The sequence below is a fragment of the Triticum urartu genome, chromosome 6, assembly GCF_003073215.2.
Source record: "Triticum urartu cultivar G1812 chromosome 6, Tu2.1, whole genome shotgun sequence".
In the NCBI taxonomy this organism is placed as follows: domain Eukaryota; kingdom Viridiplantae; phylum Streptophyta; class Magnoliopsida; order Poales; family Poaceae; genus Triticum; species Triticum urartu.
Genome location: NC_053027.1, coordinates 453,865,459 through 453,886,578, shown reverse-complemented (window position 1 = coordinate 453,886,578; position 21,120 = coordinate 453,865,459).

The window sequence follows — 21,120 nt, the reverse complement described above, 5'->3', positions numbered from 1 at the left end:
CTTAGGGTCTTTCCACTCCTTATTCTCCTCATATCGATATCTCACCCAAAGCTTGAAAACTTCAATCACACAAAACTTAACGGAACTTCGTGAGATAGGTTAGTATGATAAAGGTAAACCATTCACCTTGGTACTGTCAAATACAAAGATCATAATTTTTCTCACACAATTCCTACTGTACCATATCATTTCTACAATTTATATTGCGGAATATAAGTCATAGAAACTAGAAAACAAGCAAACTATGAAATGAAAACAGAATCTGTCAGAAACAGAACAGTCTGTAATGATCCGAACACTAACCATACTTCTGATACTCAAAAAATTATGAAATAAATTGGTGGACGTGAGGAATTTGTCTATTAATCTTCTGAAAAAAGAATCAGAACCAAATCACTCTTCTGTAAAAAATGGCAGCTAATCTCGTGAGCGCAAACTGTTTTTTACAGCAAGATCACATTAACTTTCACCCAAGTCTTCCCAAAGGTCTTACTTGGCACTTTATTGAAACAAAAGCTATAAAACATTATTACTAAATTATCTTAATCATGAGAACACACAAAAACAGTAAGGTTAAATATTGGGTTGTCTCCCAACAAGCGCTTTTCTTTAATGCCTTTTAGCTAGGCATGATGATTTCAATGTTGCTCACATAAAAGATAAGAATTGAAACATAAAGAGAGCATCATGAAGAATATGACTAGCACATTCAAAACTAACCCACTTCCTGTGCCTAGGGATTTTGTGAGCACACAATTTATAGGAACAAGAATCAACTAGCATAGGAAGGCAAAACAAGTATAACTTCACAACTTTAAGCACATAGAGAGGAAACTTGATATTATTGCAACTCCTACAAGCATATATTCCTCCCTAATAATAATTTTTAGTAGCATCATGAATGAATTCAACAACATAACCATCACATAAAGCATTCTTTTCATGATCTACAAGCATAGAAAATTTTCTACTCTCCACATAAGCATAATTCTTCTTATTCGGAATAGCGGGATCACTAGTTCCTAAAGTTGACACTCTTCCAAACCCGCTTTAGATGATAGTATTATTCATACTCCAAAAGATATAAGTGAAGTTCATGGGGCATTCTACAATTAATATAAACTAACCAATATCCAAGCCCAAAATGTATAAGTGAAGCACACGAAGCATTCTATAAAACCATACTCAAAAGATTTAAGTGAAGCACAAAGAGCAATTCCATAAGATCATACTTAAAAGATATAAGTGAAACACATGGAGCATTCTATAAATCAATGAAGGGCTATCTCATACTAGCATGGTTCATAAAGGAAGAACAAAAAACACAAAGGACCCAAATCATGTGAATGAAACAAAACCGAGGTATACCGATAATTTTTGAAGAAGAAAGATGGGATGCCAACCGGGGCATCCCCAAGCTTAGATGCTTGAGTATACTTATAATATTTACTTGGGGTGCCTTGGTCATTGACGGTGTCCTGAACTAGGGGGTACTCAACACGTCATCTCCCGATCTGTTAGATTGGGCCGAGGACCCCCGTGGCCGTATACTCATGGGCCAGTTCGGATAGCTGCCGCATACAAGGAAGATTCCACAAGACTTGACGATCAAGACAAGGACTCCACCCCACCGGCGTATTCAGCTAGGACTCTTGTTATCCTAGGCCTCTGGTGCATTGTATAAACCGGAGGGTTGTAGTCCGTAGGCAATCAACTCCATATACAACAATCATACCGTAGGCTGGCTTCTAGGGTTTAGCCTCCTTGATCTCGTGGTAGATCTACTCTTATACTACCCATATCATCAATATTAGTCAAGCAGGACATAGGGTTTTACCTCCATCAAGAGGGCCCGAACCTGGGTAAAACATCGTGTTCCCTACCTCCTGTTACCATCCGGTCTAGACGCACAGTTCGGGACCCCCTACCCGAGATCCGCCAGTTTGACACCAACATTGGTGCCTTCATTGAGAGTTCCGCTGTGTGATCGACAAAAGGATCGATGGCTCGCCTGCAGATCAACTGCAACTTCGGCATCTTCGTCACCAGCTCGACTGGTCACCTTGGCTCGACCAAGAATTGCGCCCCGTGTTCGCATCACCATGTTCGGACGAGGACCTTCATCAAACATCAACTGCGATATCTATCAAGATCACGGAGGAATCATCCATGGAGTTCGGGGGCTCAACGTCAACATTGCCCTCAAGCGACCGTGCTGTTTTTCTGGACAACAAACTCGTATCTGCCGCCACCACCTCCTTGAGTATCTCTTTGACGATCTCTTTGGTGGAATTGTGCGGAATTGAGTCTATAACAAACCTGGAAAATTTCGTCGAGTTCCGATGAAGGAATCTCTGGCAATCCACGATATACCGGAGCCCTGTCAAATCTGGACGGGAATTTGGATGAGTTTAGGGCGTGGAGTCCAGCTTCTATCTCGGAGGTCCTTTGGAAGATCCAACTGTTGATCGGCTGCGGAATTCCTATATCTACCACCTCTCAAAATTTCAGCTCGATCCGACCGTCCAAACTCCGGGAACCTTCCGATTAGTGCATCACTTTTCGGATCTGTTTTCCGCGCGAAAACGAATCCGACCCGAGTTCATCTTTTTTATGAACAGGATTTCGGACATCCCTTTTGAAGGAAGTTTTGTATGGGGTATTGTGTTTTGTTGTCGAACACATCCCACTAACTTTAAGATCTTTTGAACATGATTTTCAACATCATGCCGGTGTCAAACCAGTCCGGCAATATTACTCCACGGCTGTCGACCTGCGCTAGACACGGCGTCACTTTGTTGAGCTGAGCTCAACTTCTTCGGATCATCATCTCGGCAAGTCAAACAAGAGTCCGGCATCGCGAAGGATAAATAATCACCAACATCGCCGCCCCACGGATTACACGGAGCGGGCATACCGGCATCGTCGTACGGTCGCTTCATCAAGCCGGCATCGACCACGTCACGACCTGCATCGAGAGGGCCGCACTATTGCTTCTTCAAGCTGGTGTCCATCAAGCCGACCTACTTCGACTCATCGGCTAACATCGAGGCTTCGACATCTCGGCTGGACCGGGGGCTTCGCCATCTCTGCATCAACCTACTCCGGACACTTCGGCGTCACTAGCCGACCAGCTCCGTCACGTTAGCTGGGCCGAGGGCTTTGCCTCGGCGAGCCAACCTTTACCAGCATTGTCATGCCGTCGTTTTATCGCCCATTAGGCAATGGGTGTGCGGAGCGAGTCCCAATTTTGGGAATCACCTTCCTTCGGATTGCTACAACAAATAAACCAGGTGCTATCAACCCTAATATTTTTTGCTTGTTTGGTTTCATTTTTCCCAAGGAATTATTACTCTGGTTTGTCCATCATATGTACACAGGTCTATCAAATGGTGGCCGCATTAACGACAGTCGCATGGTGGTTCGGTCAGTTTCCGTACATAGTCCGGCGAACGCCGCATCCGGAGCTCGGACCGACCTACAAATTCAGGCTTTGCCACGCCTTTACCGCATCACGCCGACACCCTGCATCGACAATGACTTCGGCGCCAGGCCATATCTCTTTTATTACTCACTTTGCATAAATTATTTATTATGCAACGTTTTTTAATTTAATTATCATTATTACTATTATCTCCGGTTTGCACTATTTTTTGTGCACAGGAAAATGATCCGGGGACTTCGGCGTCACTCTGCCGGTCTGCATTGACCGTGCTATGTCACCACATCGGCATGTCGAGCTCTCCGCTCCGCCACCTCGGGACCAGCTCAAGGGATGGAACCTTGCCCCGCATCAAGCTCGGACCGCGTCATCAATACCGAACACATTAACCAGCTAAGTCGCTTTCATGCTCAAAGCTTTAATTTCTAACTTGTGTTCGGTTCGACCAAGCATTATACTTTTTTTGGAAAAAAAGTTGCTTGTAAAATTTTTTCCTTGTCCAAACTTTGTTTGTGACGCATAAATTCAAATACCCAATTCATTTGGGGGCTTCCTTCATGAAGCTTTTCCTGTTGCATATGATTATACTTGTACGGCTTCGTTCCTTGTTCGTGTATTACGCCACAATATGCACCATATTAACTTAAGCGATTTGCAAGCTGGGTTGCCTCGCTCCTGTGTTTACCCCTACGTTCCCGATTGTTCGGCTAGGGAGTAAAGGGAGCACCTCTGCAATTGTCACGATCGGGTCTCCCGAGCCGGACCTCAGACTGGGTGAAGCCGAAAGCTAGCGCTCTTATAGTTTTCAATGATGGTCGGCACACAACGAAACTCATGAGTACAAAAAATCTATTGCACAAGTCTCATAATAACAATGAGCACCGAAGAAAGGTATCGGTGGGGGTACTATTTTCTTCGAAGATGCTTCTTACACTTCATGGTAATATAGCATAAGTTCCCTGAGCGCGCTTTATCTGTTACAGCCTTATGGCCTGATTGCCTGGTTATTGGAAACACTGTCGATATTCTCGACCGATGGAGTACATAACACTTTTCGGTCCTTGACCGACGAGGGAGAAGCTGACGGTCGGTTAAGACGCGTTTAAAGTTCGGTTGAACATAGATATGATATAAGTACTTCGGTACATGCAATCATTCTTCTCCCAAGTCACTTGGGGGCTCTTAAGTTTATTTGAGCTGTTTTATAATAAGTGTTCTTCTTCTTAGTCGTTGCAAAGTTTTATTATTATTATTTGTCACTCCTTTTTTCGACACGAGTGTGCGGTCACTAGCCGGGGAGCCTAATTTCTCTCTCAAAGCCGCTAGAGTTTAGTTTGCTAAACTGGCCTGATGAGAAGTACTCCGCCCTCAGGATGGGAGGTTGAAGCCGTAGGCTGACCCGCTCGAAGTCTTGAGATAGGATGTATCATGTTAAAGCACGACATAAGCACTTCTTTTTTCTAAGACCAACTTTCGGATTGGCACCGAACACTTGATATTGTTCGGACGTCATGTTTTTTACTGACGTTTCTTGGTTTTCCAAGCTTTTTGGCACTTTTAAACTATTTGTGCCCTTCCAGCATTAGTCTCGCAGTGCAACGCCAGACACCTTTAGGGATTCGGCAAAAACATTCTCAGATATTGCTATATATGCATCGGTTTCGAATTGTGTCTTCGGTCAATAGTTGGGTTGCCCGGATCCTGCACTTGCTTCCTACGTTCCGTTTTTTTTGGCTAGGCGTGCAAAGGGAGAACCACTGCGATTGTGCTTCCAGCTCACATGGTTAAGAACCTCAGTGGAGAAAGCCGAAAACTGACTGTCATAATAAGCGTAAACTGGTCAGCGATCTGATGACTATGACGGGCCGTTCATAACATTGGCTGAAGTGTTCACGGCTTGACCTCGACTGTCGCCGAACACTACCAGGGGCTATTAACTGGCCTCCCAAACTAAATCCTCGATATTTTGCTCTTACATTAGAGCTGAGGTTTAATGATCATGCTTAGCATGACAACCCAAAGAAAGGAACCGATAGCGGGACTATTTTCTTTGGAAGACATTTCTTCTGTTAAACAGTAATATAACATATCTCTCTGCGTACCTTTGTTTATAAAACCGTATGGCCAGATTGCCTTGTTTGTTGTAAATCTTTGCCCTCGTAAAGGCTTTATAAAGTAGGACAACCACTCCTCGGCTACTGGCCGAGGAGGTGGAAGTCGATGGTCAGTCAACAAAGTTTTGTACAATGCGGATCTGAGCATTAATGACGTAAAGTACTTGGATACATAGAGTTATTACACATAATTTGTGATTTTACTATGGATATTGATCCTTAATTCGGCCACCTGTGCCCGCATTAAGGCTCGGGGGCTACTGGGCTTCGGGCTTATTATTTACAAATATTAAAGGGGCGCATCGATCCCCTGATCTGGTGTTGCCACCCGACCAGTGTCTCGGGGGCTACTGCATTGCTTGTCCAATGTAGAAAATTTTATGTGCAATATAGTTTCCGAGGAGATTTTGATCCTCAGGTTGGTCAGCCGCACCCAACCTGAGTCTCGAGGACTGAGCATGCCGCTTTTAGTGTCCCGAAGTATTCTGCCGAGCTTGGACTTGATCCTTAGGCCGATTTTGTAAATCAACCTGAGTCTCAGCGGCTACTGGGATCAGCGGTCTTACGTCATCCTTCAGGTGCATCTCAGGCTTTAGACCGATACACACCTTGAGGGCTACTGGCTATATATCTCGGCAGAGAATAAATTGCACCAATAAAAAATATTCACAAAAATCGGCCCACATTAGGGGTGGTGCACCACCTCGGAAGCAGTCCGGCCTAAAGCTCGGGCGCTAGTGGCTGGCTCCATAGAGGGCATTTCCGGCATTAAGCTCGGCTAAACTCCTTCAAACTTCTTTGAACCAAGGTGATTTACGACACCTCGGATACAGTCCGGCATTGGAGCTCGGATACATAGTCCGGCGTTGGAGCTCGGATACAGTCCGGCGTTGGAGCTCGGATACATAGTCCGGCGTTGGAGCTCGGATACATTCCGGCATTAGAGCTGGGAAGCAGTCCGGCGTTGGTGCTCGGCTGCAAAAGATACCACGAATGCAGTCTGGCGTTGGAGCTCGGACGCAAGGAGACACTGCCTCCCGGGAACAACTTCAAACCCGAGGTGTGGCATAAAAATAAACAAGGCATTGATAAAGACCGAAAACTTAAAGGGGCTCCTCGGATACCCGACGTGTAAACCCGTCGAATGCATTTCGGCGATCCTCAAGATTGAAGAAGATTTGTTGAACCAGTTTTCAAGACCGATGACCGAAGATGAAGAATAGTTCGGAAGAATCGAGGAGCGTCCCTAACTTGAAGACCGGTTCAGGGGGCTACTGACGGTGTCCTGGACTAGGGGGTACTCAACACGTCATCTCCCGATCTGTTAGATTGGGCCGAGGACCCCCGTGGCCGTATACTCATGGGCCAGTTCGGACAGCTGCCGCATACAAGGAAGATTCCACAAGACTTGGCGATCAAGATAAGGACTCCACCCCACCGGCGTATTCAGCTAGGACTCTTGTTATCCTAGGCCTCTGGTGCATTATATAAACCGGAGGGTTGTAGTCCGTAGGCAATCAACTCCATATACAACAATCATACCGTAGGCTAGCTTCTAGGGTTTAGCCTCCTTGATCTCGTGGTAGATCTACTCTTGTACTACCCATATCATCAATATTAATCAAGCAGGATGTAGGGTTTTACCTCCATCAAGAGGGCCCAAACCTGGGTAAAACATCGTGTTCCCTGCCTCCTGTTACCATCCGGCCTAGACGCACAGTTCGGGACCCCCTACCCGAGATCCGCTGGTTTTGACACCGACAGTCATCCCCAAGCTTGAGCTCTTGCCTCTCTTTATTCTTCTCACATCGGTAACTCCTCGTTCTTCGAACACTTCATCCACAAAAAACTTTAACAAAAACTTTGTGAGATCCGTTAGTATAATAAAGCAAATCACTACCTTTAGGTACTATTGCAAACTCATTCCAATTTCATATTAGAACTATATATGCTATATTCCAACTTCACCATGGTTCATACCCCCCGATACTACCCATAGATTCATCAAAATAAGCAAACAACACACGAAAAACAGAATCTGTCTAAAACCGGACAGTCTGTAGTAATCTGAAGGTTTAGTAAACTCCTGTAACTCCAAAAATTATGAAATACATTTGAAAATTTGAACAATTTATACAGAAGTAATGTGAAAAAAGTTTCAGACCCATTTGACTTTCCAGTAAAAAATGTAAAATCACGCGCTACAGCCAAAGTTTCTGTTTTTATTCTGCACATAGTAAACAAGCAATCTAATCATCCTAAAACCAAAGCTTGGCACATTATTTTTATAATACAATGGATATATAAGGGGATAATTATTTACAGAGAAACTTCCGTGAAAAATTCTACATTGTTACCATGAGCATGAACACAAGTGCTCAAGGTCGACCCTCACTTCTTCAATGCATAACTTTCCAATCACTTCTCTTTTTTAAAAACTTTTTAGGCATGAGAGGCAAGTAATTTTTTTTGGTATTTTCATTCTTTTTATTTTTTTGTATGTTTCACCCACAACTAAACAGAACAAAAAGGAAAAACAAAATCTACTTAGTGAAGAAAGCAAACAAGCATACACGAGAATATCAACCCCACACTATTGCTCCCCGGCAACGGCGCCAGAAAAGAGCTTGATAATCCCCAAGTGCAGGGAATCATCGTAGCAATTTCCAAAGGTGGAAGTGATAAGTATGGAGTGTCTAACCCACAAGGAGATAAAGGTAAGATCAATATTCTCTCAAGTCCTATCTGCCACTGATACGACTCTACGTACACCGATTGTTTGCTTCCAACTAGAAACGAGAAATAAAACTACGTTGTGGGTATGAAGAGGATAACTTTGTATGATACCGGAGAGCTAAAATATGAAATTAGGTGCTGTTATCATAAAGTTAGAATATATTACTAAACATTATAAATAGAGACTGTGGAATAATGGTGGATCGGTCTGCGGAATTGTCCTAGGCAATCATTAACAAGACTGATAATCACTATTGCAGTTTCATATGAGGGAGATGCATAAGCGAACATACTTTCGCTACTTGGATCATATGCACTTATGATTAGAACACTAGTAAGCATCCGCAACTACTAAAGATCATTAAGGTAAAACCCAACCATAGCATTAAAGCATCAAGTCCTCTTTATTCCCATATGCAACAACCCCCTTACTCGGGTTTGTGTTTCAGTCACTCACCAACCCACTATAAGCGAATCATGAAAGTATTTCAACACCCTATAGCGGGAATCCCTCACGCCTGTGCGACACGGAGGGCACCATAGGACAGCACCAAAGTAAGACATACAACTCATACCAATCTAGATTATAAATCAACCCAAAGACAAAGGATAACTACTCAAAACATCATAGGATGGAAACACATCATTGGATCATAATATGTGGCATAAAGCACCATGTTCAAGTAGGGATTACAGTGGGGTGCAGGAGAGTGGACCACGTAAAAGAGATGAGGATGGTGATGTTGATGGTGATGTTGATGAAGACGATCACCGCGGCGATGATTCCCCTCCCGATGGCACTCCGGTGCCACCAAGAGAGAGGAGGAGAGGTTCTCCCCCTTGTGCTTCCTCCTCCATGGCCTCCCCCCTAGATGGGGAGAGATTCTTCCTCTGGTTCTTGGCCTTCATGGTGATGATGGCCCCTCCAGGATCCTCCTCCATGCCCTCCGGTGATGATGGCCCCCTCCGACAGGGTGCCAGAGAGGGCCTAGATTGGTTTTCGGTGGCTACGGAGGCTTCTGGCGGTGGAACTCCTGATCTAGGTTAATTTTCCAAGGTTTCTGTATTTATAGGAATTTTTGGCGTCGGTCTCACGTCAAGGAGGTGCCCGAGGCGTCCACGAGGCAGGCCCACGCGCCTGGGGGGGGGGGGGGGGGGGGCCGCGCCCCACCCTCATGGACGCCCCGGGACTCATCTGGCCCAACTCTTTTACTCCGGGGTCTTCTTTTGGTCCATAAAAAATCGTCAAAAATTGGCACGTCAATTGGACTCCGTTTGATATTCATTTTCTGTAAAACTCGAAAACAAGGAAAAAAACAGAAACTGGCACTGGGCACTAGGTTAATAGGTTAGTCCCAAAAATCATATAAAATAGCATATAAATGCATATAAAACATCCAAGGTTGACAATATAATAGCATGAATACTTCATAAATTATAGATACGTTGGAGACATATCAGCACCCCAAGGTAATATTCAAGGACACCAAAAAGCCTAAGCTTGGGGATGCCTCGGAAGGCATCCCCTCTTTCGTCTTCGTCTATCGGTAACTTTACTTGGAGCTATATTTTTATTCACCACATGATATGTGTTTTGCTTGGAGCGTCTTCTATGATTTGAGTCTTTTCTTATTAGTTTACCACAATCATCCTTGCTGTACACACCTTTTGAGAGAGACTCACATGATTTGAAATTTATTAGAATACTCTATGTGCTTCACTTACATCTTTTGAGCTATATAGTTTTTGCTCTAGTGCTTCACTTATATCTTTTAGAGCACGGTGGTGGATTTGTTTTATAGAAATAATTGTTCTCTCATGCTTCACTTATATTATTTTGAGAATCCTTTAGAACAACATGGAAATTTTCTATAATATAAAAACTTTCATAGAAGTGCATTGAATACTATGAGAAGTTTGATACTTGATAATTGTTTTTGAGATATGGAGATGGTGATATTAGAGTCATGCTAGTTGAGTAGTTGTGAATTTGAGAAATACTTGTGTTGAAGTTTGTGATTCCCGTAGCATGCACGTATGGTGAACCGTTATGTGATGAAGTCGGAGCATGATTTATTTATTGATTGTCTTCCTTATGAGTGGCGGTCGGGGACAAGTGATGGTCTTTTCCTACCAATCTATCCCCCTAGGAGCATGCGCGTAATACTTTGTTTTGATAACTAATGTATTTTTGTAATAAGTATGTGAGTTCTTTATGACTAATGTTGAGTCCATGGATTATGCGCACTCTCACCCTTCCACCATTGCTAGCCTCTCTAGTATCGCGCAACTTTCGCCGGCACCATAAACCCACCATATACCTTCCTCAAAACAGCCACCATACCTACCTATTATGGCATTTCCATTGCCATGAAACTTTCCACCGTTCCGTTATTATGACATGCTTCATAATTGTCATATTGCTTGCATGATCATGTAGGTGACATCGTATTTGTGGCAAAGCCACCATTCATAATTCTTCATACATGTCACTCATGCATCATTGCACATCCCGGTACACCGCCGGAGGCATTCACATAGAGTCATATTTTGTTCTAAGTATTGAGTTGTAATTCTTGAGTTGTAAGTAAATAAAGTGTGATGATCATCATTATTAGAGCATTGTCCCAAGTGAGGAAAGTGATGTAGGGTGGAACCCTAGTGGCCGATCTTTCATGAAAGAAGCGGATCCCGTGAAGAACACGAAGAACACGAGGAGGGAAACGAGGGAAAATCACGAGGGGAGCACAAGAGAACACTCAAACCAACAAGAATGATCACACATGCGCTAGATCCATGAACACAAAGAGAGATACAAGATCCAAAGTCAACGACGGATGATACAAGAGGTGACGGTCTTCTCTGTGAGGAGGTCTTGATGGGGCCGCCCAAGAGGGGGCTTGATGATCTTCTCCGCAAGGAGGTCTTGAATCCAAAGGGATCTTCTCCGTAGATGCCGCGGTCTCTCTCGTGGAGTAGATCCGATGTGGATGAGCAATGCTCTATCTCTAAAATGAGCTAAACCAATGCTAACCCTAACTAGGAGGAGGGGGAGTAGTATATATAGTCTAAGCCACGAAGGGGTAAGTGGGAAATGGATACATGGGACTCTGGCCTGACTCTGCGCGCAGGCAGGCGCCGGATGTCCGGCCGTTTGCAGGAGGCCGGATGTCCGGGCTGAAGTGGCAGTTCTAGTCCTTCTCTGGATAGGGGATGCCGAATTTCCGGGAGGGAGGCCAGATGTCCGGGCGTTGCTGGGGCGCCGGATGTCCGGGCACACGGGCCGGTTGTCCGGCCACTGATGCTTCGACCGTCTGTTGGTGCAGCTCCTTGGAGTCAACACAGGCGCCGGATGTTCGACCTCTGGCCCGGATGCCCGGCCGCTGTAGCTTCAGCAGCTCTGTCTTCTTCAGTCGTTGCTTCCAGGCTTCCCTCGCGGATGGTGTAGTTGTTCTTTGGCGCTTGCACTCCTCCTCAACATCCATGAAGCTCCAACAATACCTATGCATGCACATGAGAGGGGTGTCAAGTAGTATACCATCCTCGAAGGGGTCAAGTGAGCATGTGTAAAGGAGATGATTCACCTTTGGGTACGTCAATTAGATGTCGCACGTGTCACTCGCCAAACGGATTCTTGACATGGTGATGTCGATAGGATGCTCCGCATCATCTCCCCTCCCTTGGGAAAGATCCGACCTCGGATCGAAAACCAAATCACCATGGGAAAGAGATGGCTTCACCGTGTAGAAGTGGACGTTCACCAAGTACTTGTCATCTTGATCGAAACTGACACTCTCCAATGTTGCACCGTCTTATGATTCCTTCAAAAGGAATAAGGACAGCAAACACTTGGAAAAACAAATGTGGTTAGCGTTAGTGCAAAACCAAGCATTCAAGAGGTGAGTCACCAAACAAGTGTCGTCATCATGCAAAGCATATGGTGTGACAAAGGATTGTGACATGGCATGTAAGCATATCAATCGAGCACAATCAAAGATATCATGGGGACAAGCATGTAAATGTGAGGTAGAGATGCAAATATGTATGACAATAGAATAAGTATCTACCTCAAAGTCATAGCAAGCATGGGCAAAGCGCTCAATGAAAGGTCTATGGTAGGCATATGACTCATTCACAACACCAAAAGAAATGAAGTGTCGAAACACATGGGTCAAGTGCAAGACAATCCAAGCATAATGTGCATAGGGTGTAGTGAATATAGTGTGACACTCAACACAATAGAAAGAGAAATTGTTCATCATGTGTGAGGCAATCAAGGCAAGCATGTATCAATCAATGATACATGGCATATGTGAAGTGATGACATTGTTGCAACCAAACATATGGGAGGAGCAAGTAATCCAAGAATTGGATGCAACACAAAAGGCATATATATCATGATGCATGGAACGGTGAAAATGATAAGTCGAAGCAAGATCTCTAACATGTGTGCAATCAAGTGGTCCAAGATGAACAATAAGTCTCATGGTGCAAGCAACACAAGTAGTATGATCCGTCATATCCATGCTCAAGAAAGATGTCACCATGTAGGTGTGTCCTTGTGCGTCCTTCACAATACCGAAGTACAAGCAAGTGCGATGTAGAATCATCGTGGTAGAAGGTGGTTCGTTCTCAAGAGCTCGGATTGTCAACTCACGTGACGTGGAAGTTGACACGAAGTTCAAGTATCCTACACATGCGCACAACATAAGAAAGAACGTATGCGCATGGTAGATAAACACATCATCCATCATGATGGTTCTTTTCTCTTGCACATAACCATTAGAATCACAAGTGCATGAATAATATGATGCAACAATGGTAATATTCATGGCACTAGGTATATGGTGCAAAGAGGTAAAACAAGCATGCTTCACAAGAAATATGTCAAAATCTCCAAATATATGCGAGAATGCTATGGGGGCAAACTCATTATCAAGACTAAAGGCATAGTTGCACTAAATACATGGCAAATCATCTAGCATGAGAGAGGCAACATATGGAGATATATGACGGCAAGCAATAACAATCATGTGATAAGCATGTAGATGGTTGTCATCAACCACATTAAATGAGCAAGTATGAATCATTGGTGATGCAACATAAGCAAGCATAGTAATCAAGTCGTGCAAGCTAGCAGTGTAAAGATGCAACATACTAGAGGAAATCATGACAATCATGTCATGTGAGAAAATAATAGGCATAGACAATGCACATGACATATCGCAAGCACGAACACAAAGCAAGATCATAGTATCATCATAGGCATGGGGCACAAAGCAAACATGGCAATAACAAGCAATATATCCACCAAGCTTGCAAATACACATACTAGTATGAGAATCAATCATCATGTGTAATGCAAAGCATGGGTCACGAATGCATTGCAAAGGCATAGTAATGAACATATCATGCAAAGTGAACATGCCAAGATGGGCAAAGGATATATAATGGACAATAACCGATAGCCAAGTGAGGGTCATGTAGAAGAAATGCGTGAAGTCTTTGCGCGAAGAGAGCAGTGGGAAAGACAATCCATGGGATCCCAAGTCATCATTACTCTCTAGAGCTCGTTTTGTCAACTCGTGGGATTGCGAGGTTGACAAGAATTCGTGGGTACCTACACAAAGGAGACACAAACGAAAGAGATTGTGTGTGTGGTAAATGTACACATCATCCATCATGATGTGTATGTGCACGTGAGAGTTAGCACAAGATAAGCATCGCTCAAAGAAATTTGATGCATGGTATAAGAACATGTCATCCACCATGAAATAATAGTTATTGTGTATAACACGATGGGGACACAAATTGAGAATGCAAGTATATGGCACATCAATAGCATGTTTATGCATGGGAAGCATATGGTGCACACAAGTATTGGGATCATGCAATGAATGGGATGAATCAAAATCTCCTAAAATGTATGAGGAAACTATGGGGGTCTCCTCATGAGCAATATTGGAAACATCATATGGAGAAAATGGACAACATCCAAAACAATGCATATCCGAAGCTAGGTAGTCATGGCATGGCATATGAGATAAATGATGCAAAGGGAGCATATCAATATCATCACAAGAAAAACAAATGCCAATAACCATGGGCTTGTCATCTATGCCATATGTGCAAATTGGGTTAATTTTAATGGCATATGCATAGTCACTATGAAGAGATTGCAAATATGACATATGATTGATCTCATGCATAGCATATGACAAGTCAAGCGGATTGTCAAACATGATGTGACCTAGAGAATTGTCACAAAAAATCCTATGTAACATGGCATCACAAGTAAAAGACTCCACATGGCAATCATCATACTCATCATAAATGGGTAAATCATCGCATGGGGAAATCATACTAGCATGAAGCATGTCAATAGGGGGATCAATATCATGCAAGCAATCAATGTCATGAATGTCCGCTAGTGGGACTAGAGCATCACCTTCACCTGTGTTACCTTTGTCATTGCACTCATGTGGTGTAGGTGAGGTGGGAAAGACCAAATGGTGATCATCTTCATCTCGATGGAACCATGTGGGGGTGCATCATATTCCACCATGGCCATCGTCTTGTCCAAAGGGAGGACGAAGTCATCTCGAATCGGCGCGTCATCATAGATGGGACCTAGCACCAAATGAGAAGACACAATAGAGGTAGAGGTCAAGTCATTAGTGTTGAAAGTGGCCTCACATGACCTATCAACTATCTCACTCTCTCTATGTGGTGTTTCACTCACTCCCACAAGGTAGGTGCACTCAATCTCACGTATGGTGGAGTCACTCATCTCACTCAAGTGGTGGCGGTTGTGGCTCTCCTTACATGGGAATTGTGGCAACACATCATATATGGGGCCAATGGTGAAGTCACTCTCAATCTCAATATGGTGGAAAAGTCACTCAAGTCATCATACGTCGCCATGGTCGAAGGGAAAATCCCATGCTCAGCCATCTCATCGCCGTCGCCATGGATGAATGCCGAAGGTGGCACATCATCACTCTCGCCTCCTAAGATGGAAGCATCATCCTTGCTCGCCACCTTGTCGCTCGCCTCGAAAGCTTAGTCCTTGAGGGTCTCCGTAGTCGTACTCATCGCTGCACCGTCTTGAAAAAGAGTCATGGAGGACTCGGCATCATCAATGCCACAAAGAGGGATGGCGGTGAAGTCGGACTTGGGAGCATCGTCTTGGAGCTCGTCGAGCTTGGACATCGTGGTGGTACTAGCCTCATGCTCGTTCTCATGGAGCTTGGTCGTCACGAAGTGAGCTTGGGGTGGAGAAGCTTTGACCTTCATGAGTTCTTGTGCCGCCTTGAGAGCACCAATGTAGTTATCATCGAGGGACTTGTATTTCTCGAGGAAGATCGTCTTGGAGATGTCGTTGTGCAATCCCATCATGAAGTGGAACTTCATCGAAATGGGGTCGTCCACGCTGGCTCATCGCAAGGCAATCTTCATCTCCTTGAAGTACTCGTCGATGGACTTGGATCCTTGGATGGTGTTCTCCAATTGGCGTTGAAGTTGTTCCATGTAGGTTGGAGGCATGAACTCTCGCCGCAAAGCTCTCTTCGTCTTGCACCAACTCATGTCGTAGGTCTACGAAGGTGCGTGAAGCCACCATGTGGACGCGTAGTCGTGGAAGTTCCTTGTGGCGCACTTCACTTGATCTTCGGGAGGAACTTGATGTAGATTGAGGTAGTCGTCCATCAAACGCTCCCACTCGAGATACTCCTCGGGTTCTTAAGTCCCATTGAAAGGAATCGGATGGTCGATGTCGAGGTCGTAGTAGCTCGTGGAAGTCACGGACTTGAGCTTGGGGAGCTTCTCTTGAGGTTCTTGTGGGTGAAGATGTCGTATATCCGAAGGCAAAGATGCCTTGAGGTCGCTTGGCGAAGATGCCAAGGGAGATGGTGAAGTCTTTGAGCAGTTGTTAGTGTTGAGCTCGTGACCTTCACGTCTTTGTTGGTGATGGTGTCGATGCCGGTGTGATCTTGCCGGAGATGGTAGCTCGGAAGCATGTGTACTTGAGCGTCTTCTCGAAGATGAGGAAGATTGCTTGTAGGACTTGATGAGGGCTTTGATCTCCTCCATTTGAGCTTGCATCTTGGCGTCGTTGGAGTTGTTTGTGACATCGAACTCGTCATTGTTGTTGTAGACCGAAGATGAAATGCCTTGTCTATCCATCACTCCAAGAGAAAAATGTGAGTGGTAGAAAGAGAAGAATGAATACCAAATGTACCTTGACCGAAGTTGAAAGTGGATCAATGATCACTCCAATGTGGACAAGGAAATAGCACAATTGGTACCAATTCTTGTCGGTTTCTCACACCTACACAAATAAGGCTTATGGTGGAGCTCGGTGAGGATAGTGGCACAAAAATTTGATGTAAAATGTTAGCAATATTTAATAATGTTGAAAGAGATTCACAAATTCGCAAGTGTAACAAGTAGACCAATAGCAATATGGGTGGCACACGGAAACACACACATGGATAGATAAATGGGGTCGTGCAACCAAGGATGAGCACAAAATGTGGAATCCATGGAAAATGCTCTTGTTGCACAACTCTAGAGAGATGCTAGCACGATTGCTCAATAGGCGGATACGACACTTGTGCACAACCTATAGGAAACAAAAATGCAACGACTTCTATCCCAAGTATGCTATGTATATGATGTTCCGGTGGTATGATCCAAGATGATCTTATATGCAATGTGGTATGATGCTATGGCACTTTCTTACAAGCTCTTTGTTCACTCTTTTTCTTTGCTTAAAAGCTTTATTCCTTTTTTTGATATGTATGGCCACTTTTGCACAATGCACAAACCAAGATAGCTATTGTGTATATGCGGGAACAAACTTGAGGCACAAGGGATGATATGATACCAATATGATATGGTATGTATGCAATGTATGGTGTGGATCACTAATGTGCACAAGTAACATTGCCGGCAATACTCAAATGGCTAGTCTCGATAGGCAAGTAACGCAAAATGGGCTAGTGTAGCGACCAGACCTCAAACGGTCCAATCTCTATGCTCAGGTGTCATCCCTAGATCAGTAATGCTGACACCACACAGTACTTGAAGGATTTATAATAGAGTAGCAATCACACACTTATTACATCGAAAGTCTCAAAAGAGAACTTATTACAATAAATATGGCTTAAGGCCATCTAATAACGATAACAGTGGAAGGCTTGGTAGATAAGTGAGTCCATCAACTCCAATGGCATCACTGAGTATAGAACCACGACCTAAAAACTCCTTAATCGTCGTCTGAAAAGTCTGCAACATTAACGTTGCAGCCCGAAACGGGTCAGCACATGGAATATGCTGGCAAAGTAACACATAGAGAATAATGAAATGAAACAGGCTATTCTATATGCATATTTGGCTGGTGGAAAGCTCTATGGTTAAAGTTTTGCGTAAAGCCAATCTTTCCCTACTACATAGGAATAAATTTTATTTAACTATCATGGTAGTTGCTAAACATTGAGAAGGGTTGACAGCATTCTCAATCCCAATTAAGCATCATCATTAAACAAAACCCATCAAAATTAATTTTTAGAGTAACATGTTGAGATTCACATGATAATCCAGGTACTAGATACTCAAGTTGTCCATAACCGGGGACACGGCTAATCATTATTAGTTTATACACTCTGTAGAGGTTTGCGCACTTTTCCCCACAAGACTCGATCGCCTCTGTTTGGTTTCTCGCACTGCATGGTGTTTGAGAAGACGGCTGACCGATACATAGTCTTTCAGAAGCGCTAGCACCTTACGATCGGGTAGACCGTTACACCTACTTTCCCCTACATCTGCTAGTATACCACTGTAAGAGTTCGCATGACTTAATTAACTATGCTAGAGCCCATAATAGCTTGTGGCTGCACACGGAAGTTTATAGCATGAATAATCTCATGATCCCTTTGAGACTGGGTGGCGGTCCAAAAAAAAACAGGCAATCTTGGAATACCCAGGTGCCTCAATCCACCCAGATGTGTGTTTACGTTGCCACCTTAAGTAAACCATTAATTAACAATCTCACATCTGTCATGGATACTCTCAAACCCAAACCACGTCTACTTGCATAGCATGGCATAATAAGCAACATAGAAGTAACTCCCAAAGTTTGATAATAAACAGGTAATAGGTTCTACCTCATCTACTTCCCAAACCCACAATTTAATTAGATCCTAATCATGCAATGTGTGAGGATTGATCTAATGCAATAAAACTGGGTAATGGGAAAGCATGATCAAAGTGTTACTTGCCTTGCTGATGATCCGGGAAACCTAGCGATTCGAAGTAGCAAGCGACGCACTCTGGGTACTCTATCGCAAACAAACGAGCATACAATAAGTACTCAACTAATGCACAGGTAAAACTCAAATAAGATATCTAACCAGAAAGTTCAACTTAAGAACTCCGGTTGGCAAAAAGAATCAAATCGAACGAAGCAACGAAAGACAAACGGCAAAAGAAAAAGGCTTCGTTTACTATTCTGGATCTAGGACAATTTTTTACAGTGGCAAAAACTTGTTTGAGTTGGTTAAATGGAAAGAGGGTTTCGAGAAGAAACTCCAGGCGCTTGAATCGCCTGATTCCGATAAACGAGCGAAAAGTTAGACTAAAACGAAAATCGGATCAGAAATCGCGATCAGAAAAATCGCGGATTTAATCTGAGAAAAAGAAAAACGACGAACGTTCATTAAAACGAACGAATGGACGAACGCTCGCTAATTAAATAAACCAGAAAATCGATCTATTTAAAAAACTGAAACTAAAAAAATGAACAAAACCGTCGGAAAAACCGGCGGCGGCGAGGTCTACCTCCGGCGACGAATCCGGCGGGCGCTAGGGCGGCGGCGGCGGCGGCAAAGGCGTCTAGGGTTTGAGGGGGGGGCGTCCGGCTGGGCCTCCCCGGCTTATAAAGCCAGACGGGCCTAGTCTCCGGGTCGGACATGGTCCGTTAGGTCAGTTGCGTTTTTTTTAAATAGTTACGCTCAGAAAAAAAATAAAAGGAATACTAAACGGACTCCAAAAATCCCGAAATAAATTTTCGCCGGCTTCTAAAATCAAGCCGCACAGGATGAACATTTATTTAGGGCCTAAATGCAATTTTGAAAAACGTGCATTTTTCCTAAATTCAAATAAAATAGCAAATAAAACCAAAATAAAATCTTAATTGATTTTTTATTAAATCCTCAATATTTCTTTATTTTGGGAAAGTCATTTTATTCCCTCTCTCATATTTTTGTAATAGAAATAATCAAAGATAAAATAAATAAAATCAAATGATCCAATTTTCAAAATTTGAGACAACTCAATTATGAAAATAACGAAATCCCCAACTCTCTTCGAGGGTCCTTGAGTTGCGTAAAATTTCTAGGATCAACCAAAATGCAATAAATATGATATGCAATGATGATCTAGTGTATAACATTCCAAATTGAAAATTTGGGATGTTACAAACCTACCCCCTTAAGATGAATCTCGCCCTCGAGATTCGGGTTGGCTAGAAAATAGGTGAGGGTGGTCCTTCAGGAATTCTTCCTCTCGTTCCCAGGTGGCTTCGTCCTCCGTGTGGTGGCTCCACTGAACCTTGCAAAACTTGATAACCTTGCTGCGGGTGACTCGACTGGCATACTCTAGAATCTTAACTGGTTTCTCCTCACAGGTCAAATCACTGTCCAATTGAATTGCTTCCAGCGGCACTGTGTCTCTCACTGGTATATCAGCCATCTCTGCATGGCACTTCTTCAACTGGGAAATGTGGAACACGTCGTGAACTCCTGACAATCCTTCGGGCAATTCCAATTTATAGGCAACTTCTCTCATACGCTCCAAAACCATGTATGGGCCTACAAAACGTGGCGCTAACTTTCCCTTAACTCCAAAGCGCTTAACTCCTCGAAGTGGTGATACTCGAAGATAAACTCTGTCTCCAACTTCGTAAACTTTCTCCTTGCGTTTAGAATCTGCATAGCTCTTCTGCCTGGACTGGGCTACCTTGAGCCTATCGCGAATCAATTTCACTTTCTGTTCCGACTCCTTAATCAGATCTGGTCCAAACAACTGGCGGTCTCCAACTTCATCCCAAGACAATGGGGTCCTGCTCCTCCTTCCGTACAAGGCTTCGAAAGGTGCCATCTTCAAACTGGATTGATAGCTGTTGTTGTAAGAGAACTTTGCATATGGCAAATTCTCGCCCCAGCTAGATCCGTAATCTAGCGCACAAGCTCTTAGCATATCCTCCAAAATCTGATTGACTCTCTCAGTTTGTCCATCAGTCTGCGGGTGGAAAGCTGTGCTAAACTCCAGTCTAGTTTCCAAAGTTTCATGCAGCTGATTCCAGAACTTTGAGGTAAATTGGGTTCCTCTATCTGATACTATGCTCCTTGGAACTCCATGCAGACAAACGATTCTAGTCATGTATATCTTTGCCAACTTTGCACTGGTATAGTTAGTTTTCACTGGAATGAAATGAGCTACCTTTGTCAAACGATCGACTACAACCCATATCGAGTCATAGCCAGAACGTGTTCTGGGCAATCCTGTAATAAAATCCATGCCTAACTTATCCCACTTCCATTCGGGTATCGGCAATGGTTGTAGCAATCCGGCTGGCTTCTGATGCTCTGCCTTTACTCTCTGACATACATCACAAACCGCTACATATTCTGCAATATCCTTCTTCATTCCGGTCCACCAGAAAATATCCTTCAAATCCAAATACATCTTGGTATTTCCTGGGTGAATCGAATACGGTGAATCATGGGCCTCTTGTAAAATGAACTTCCTGATCTCCGAATCATTTGG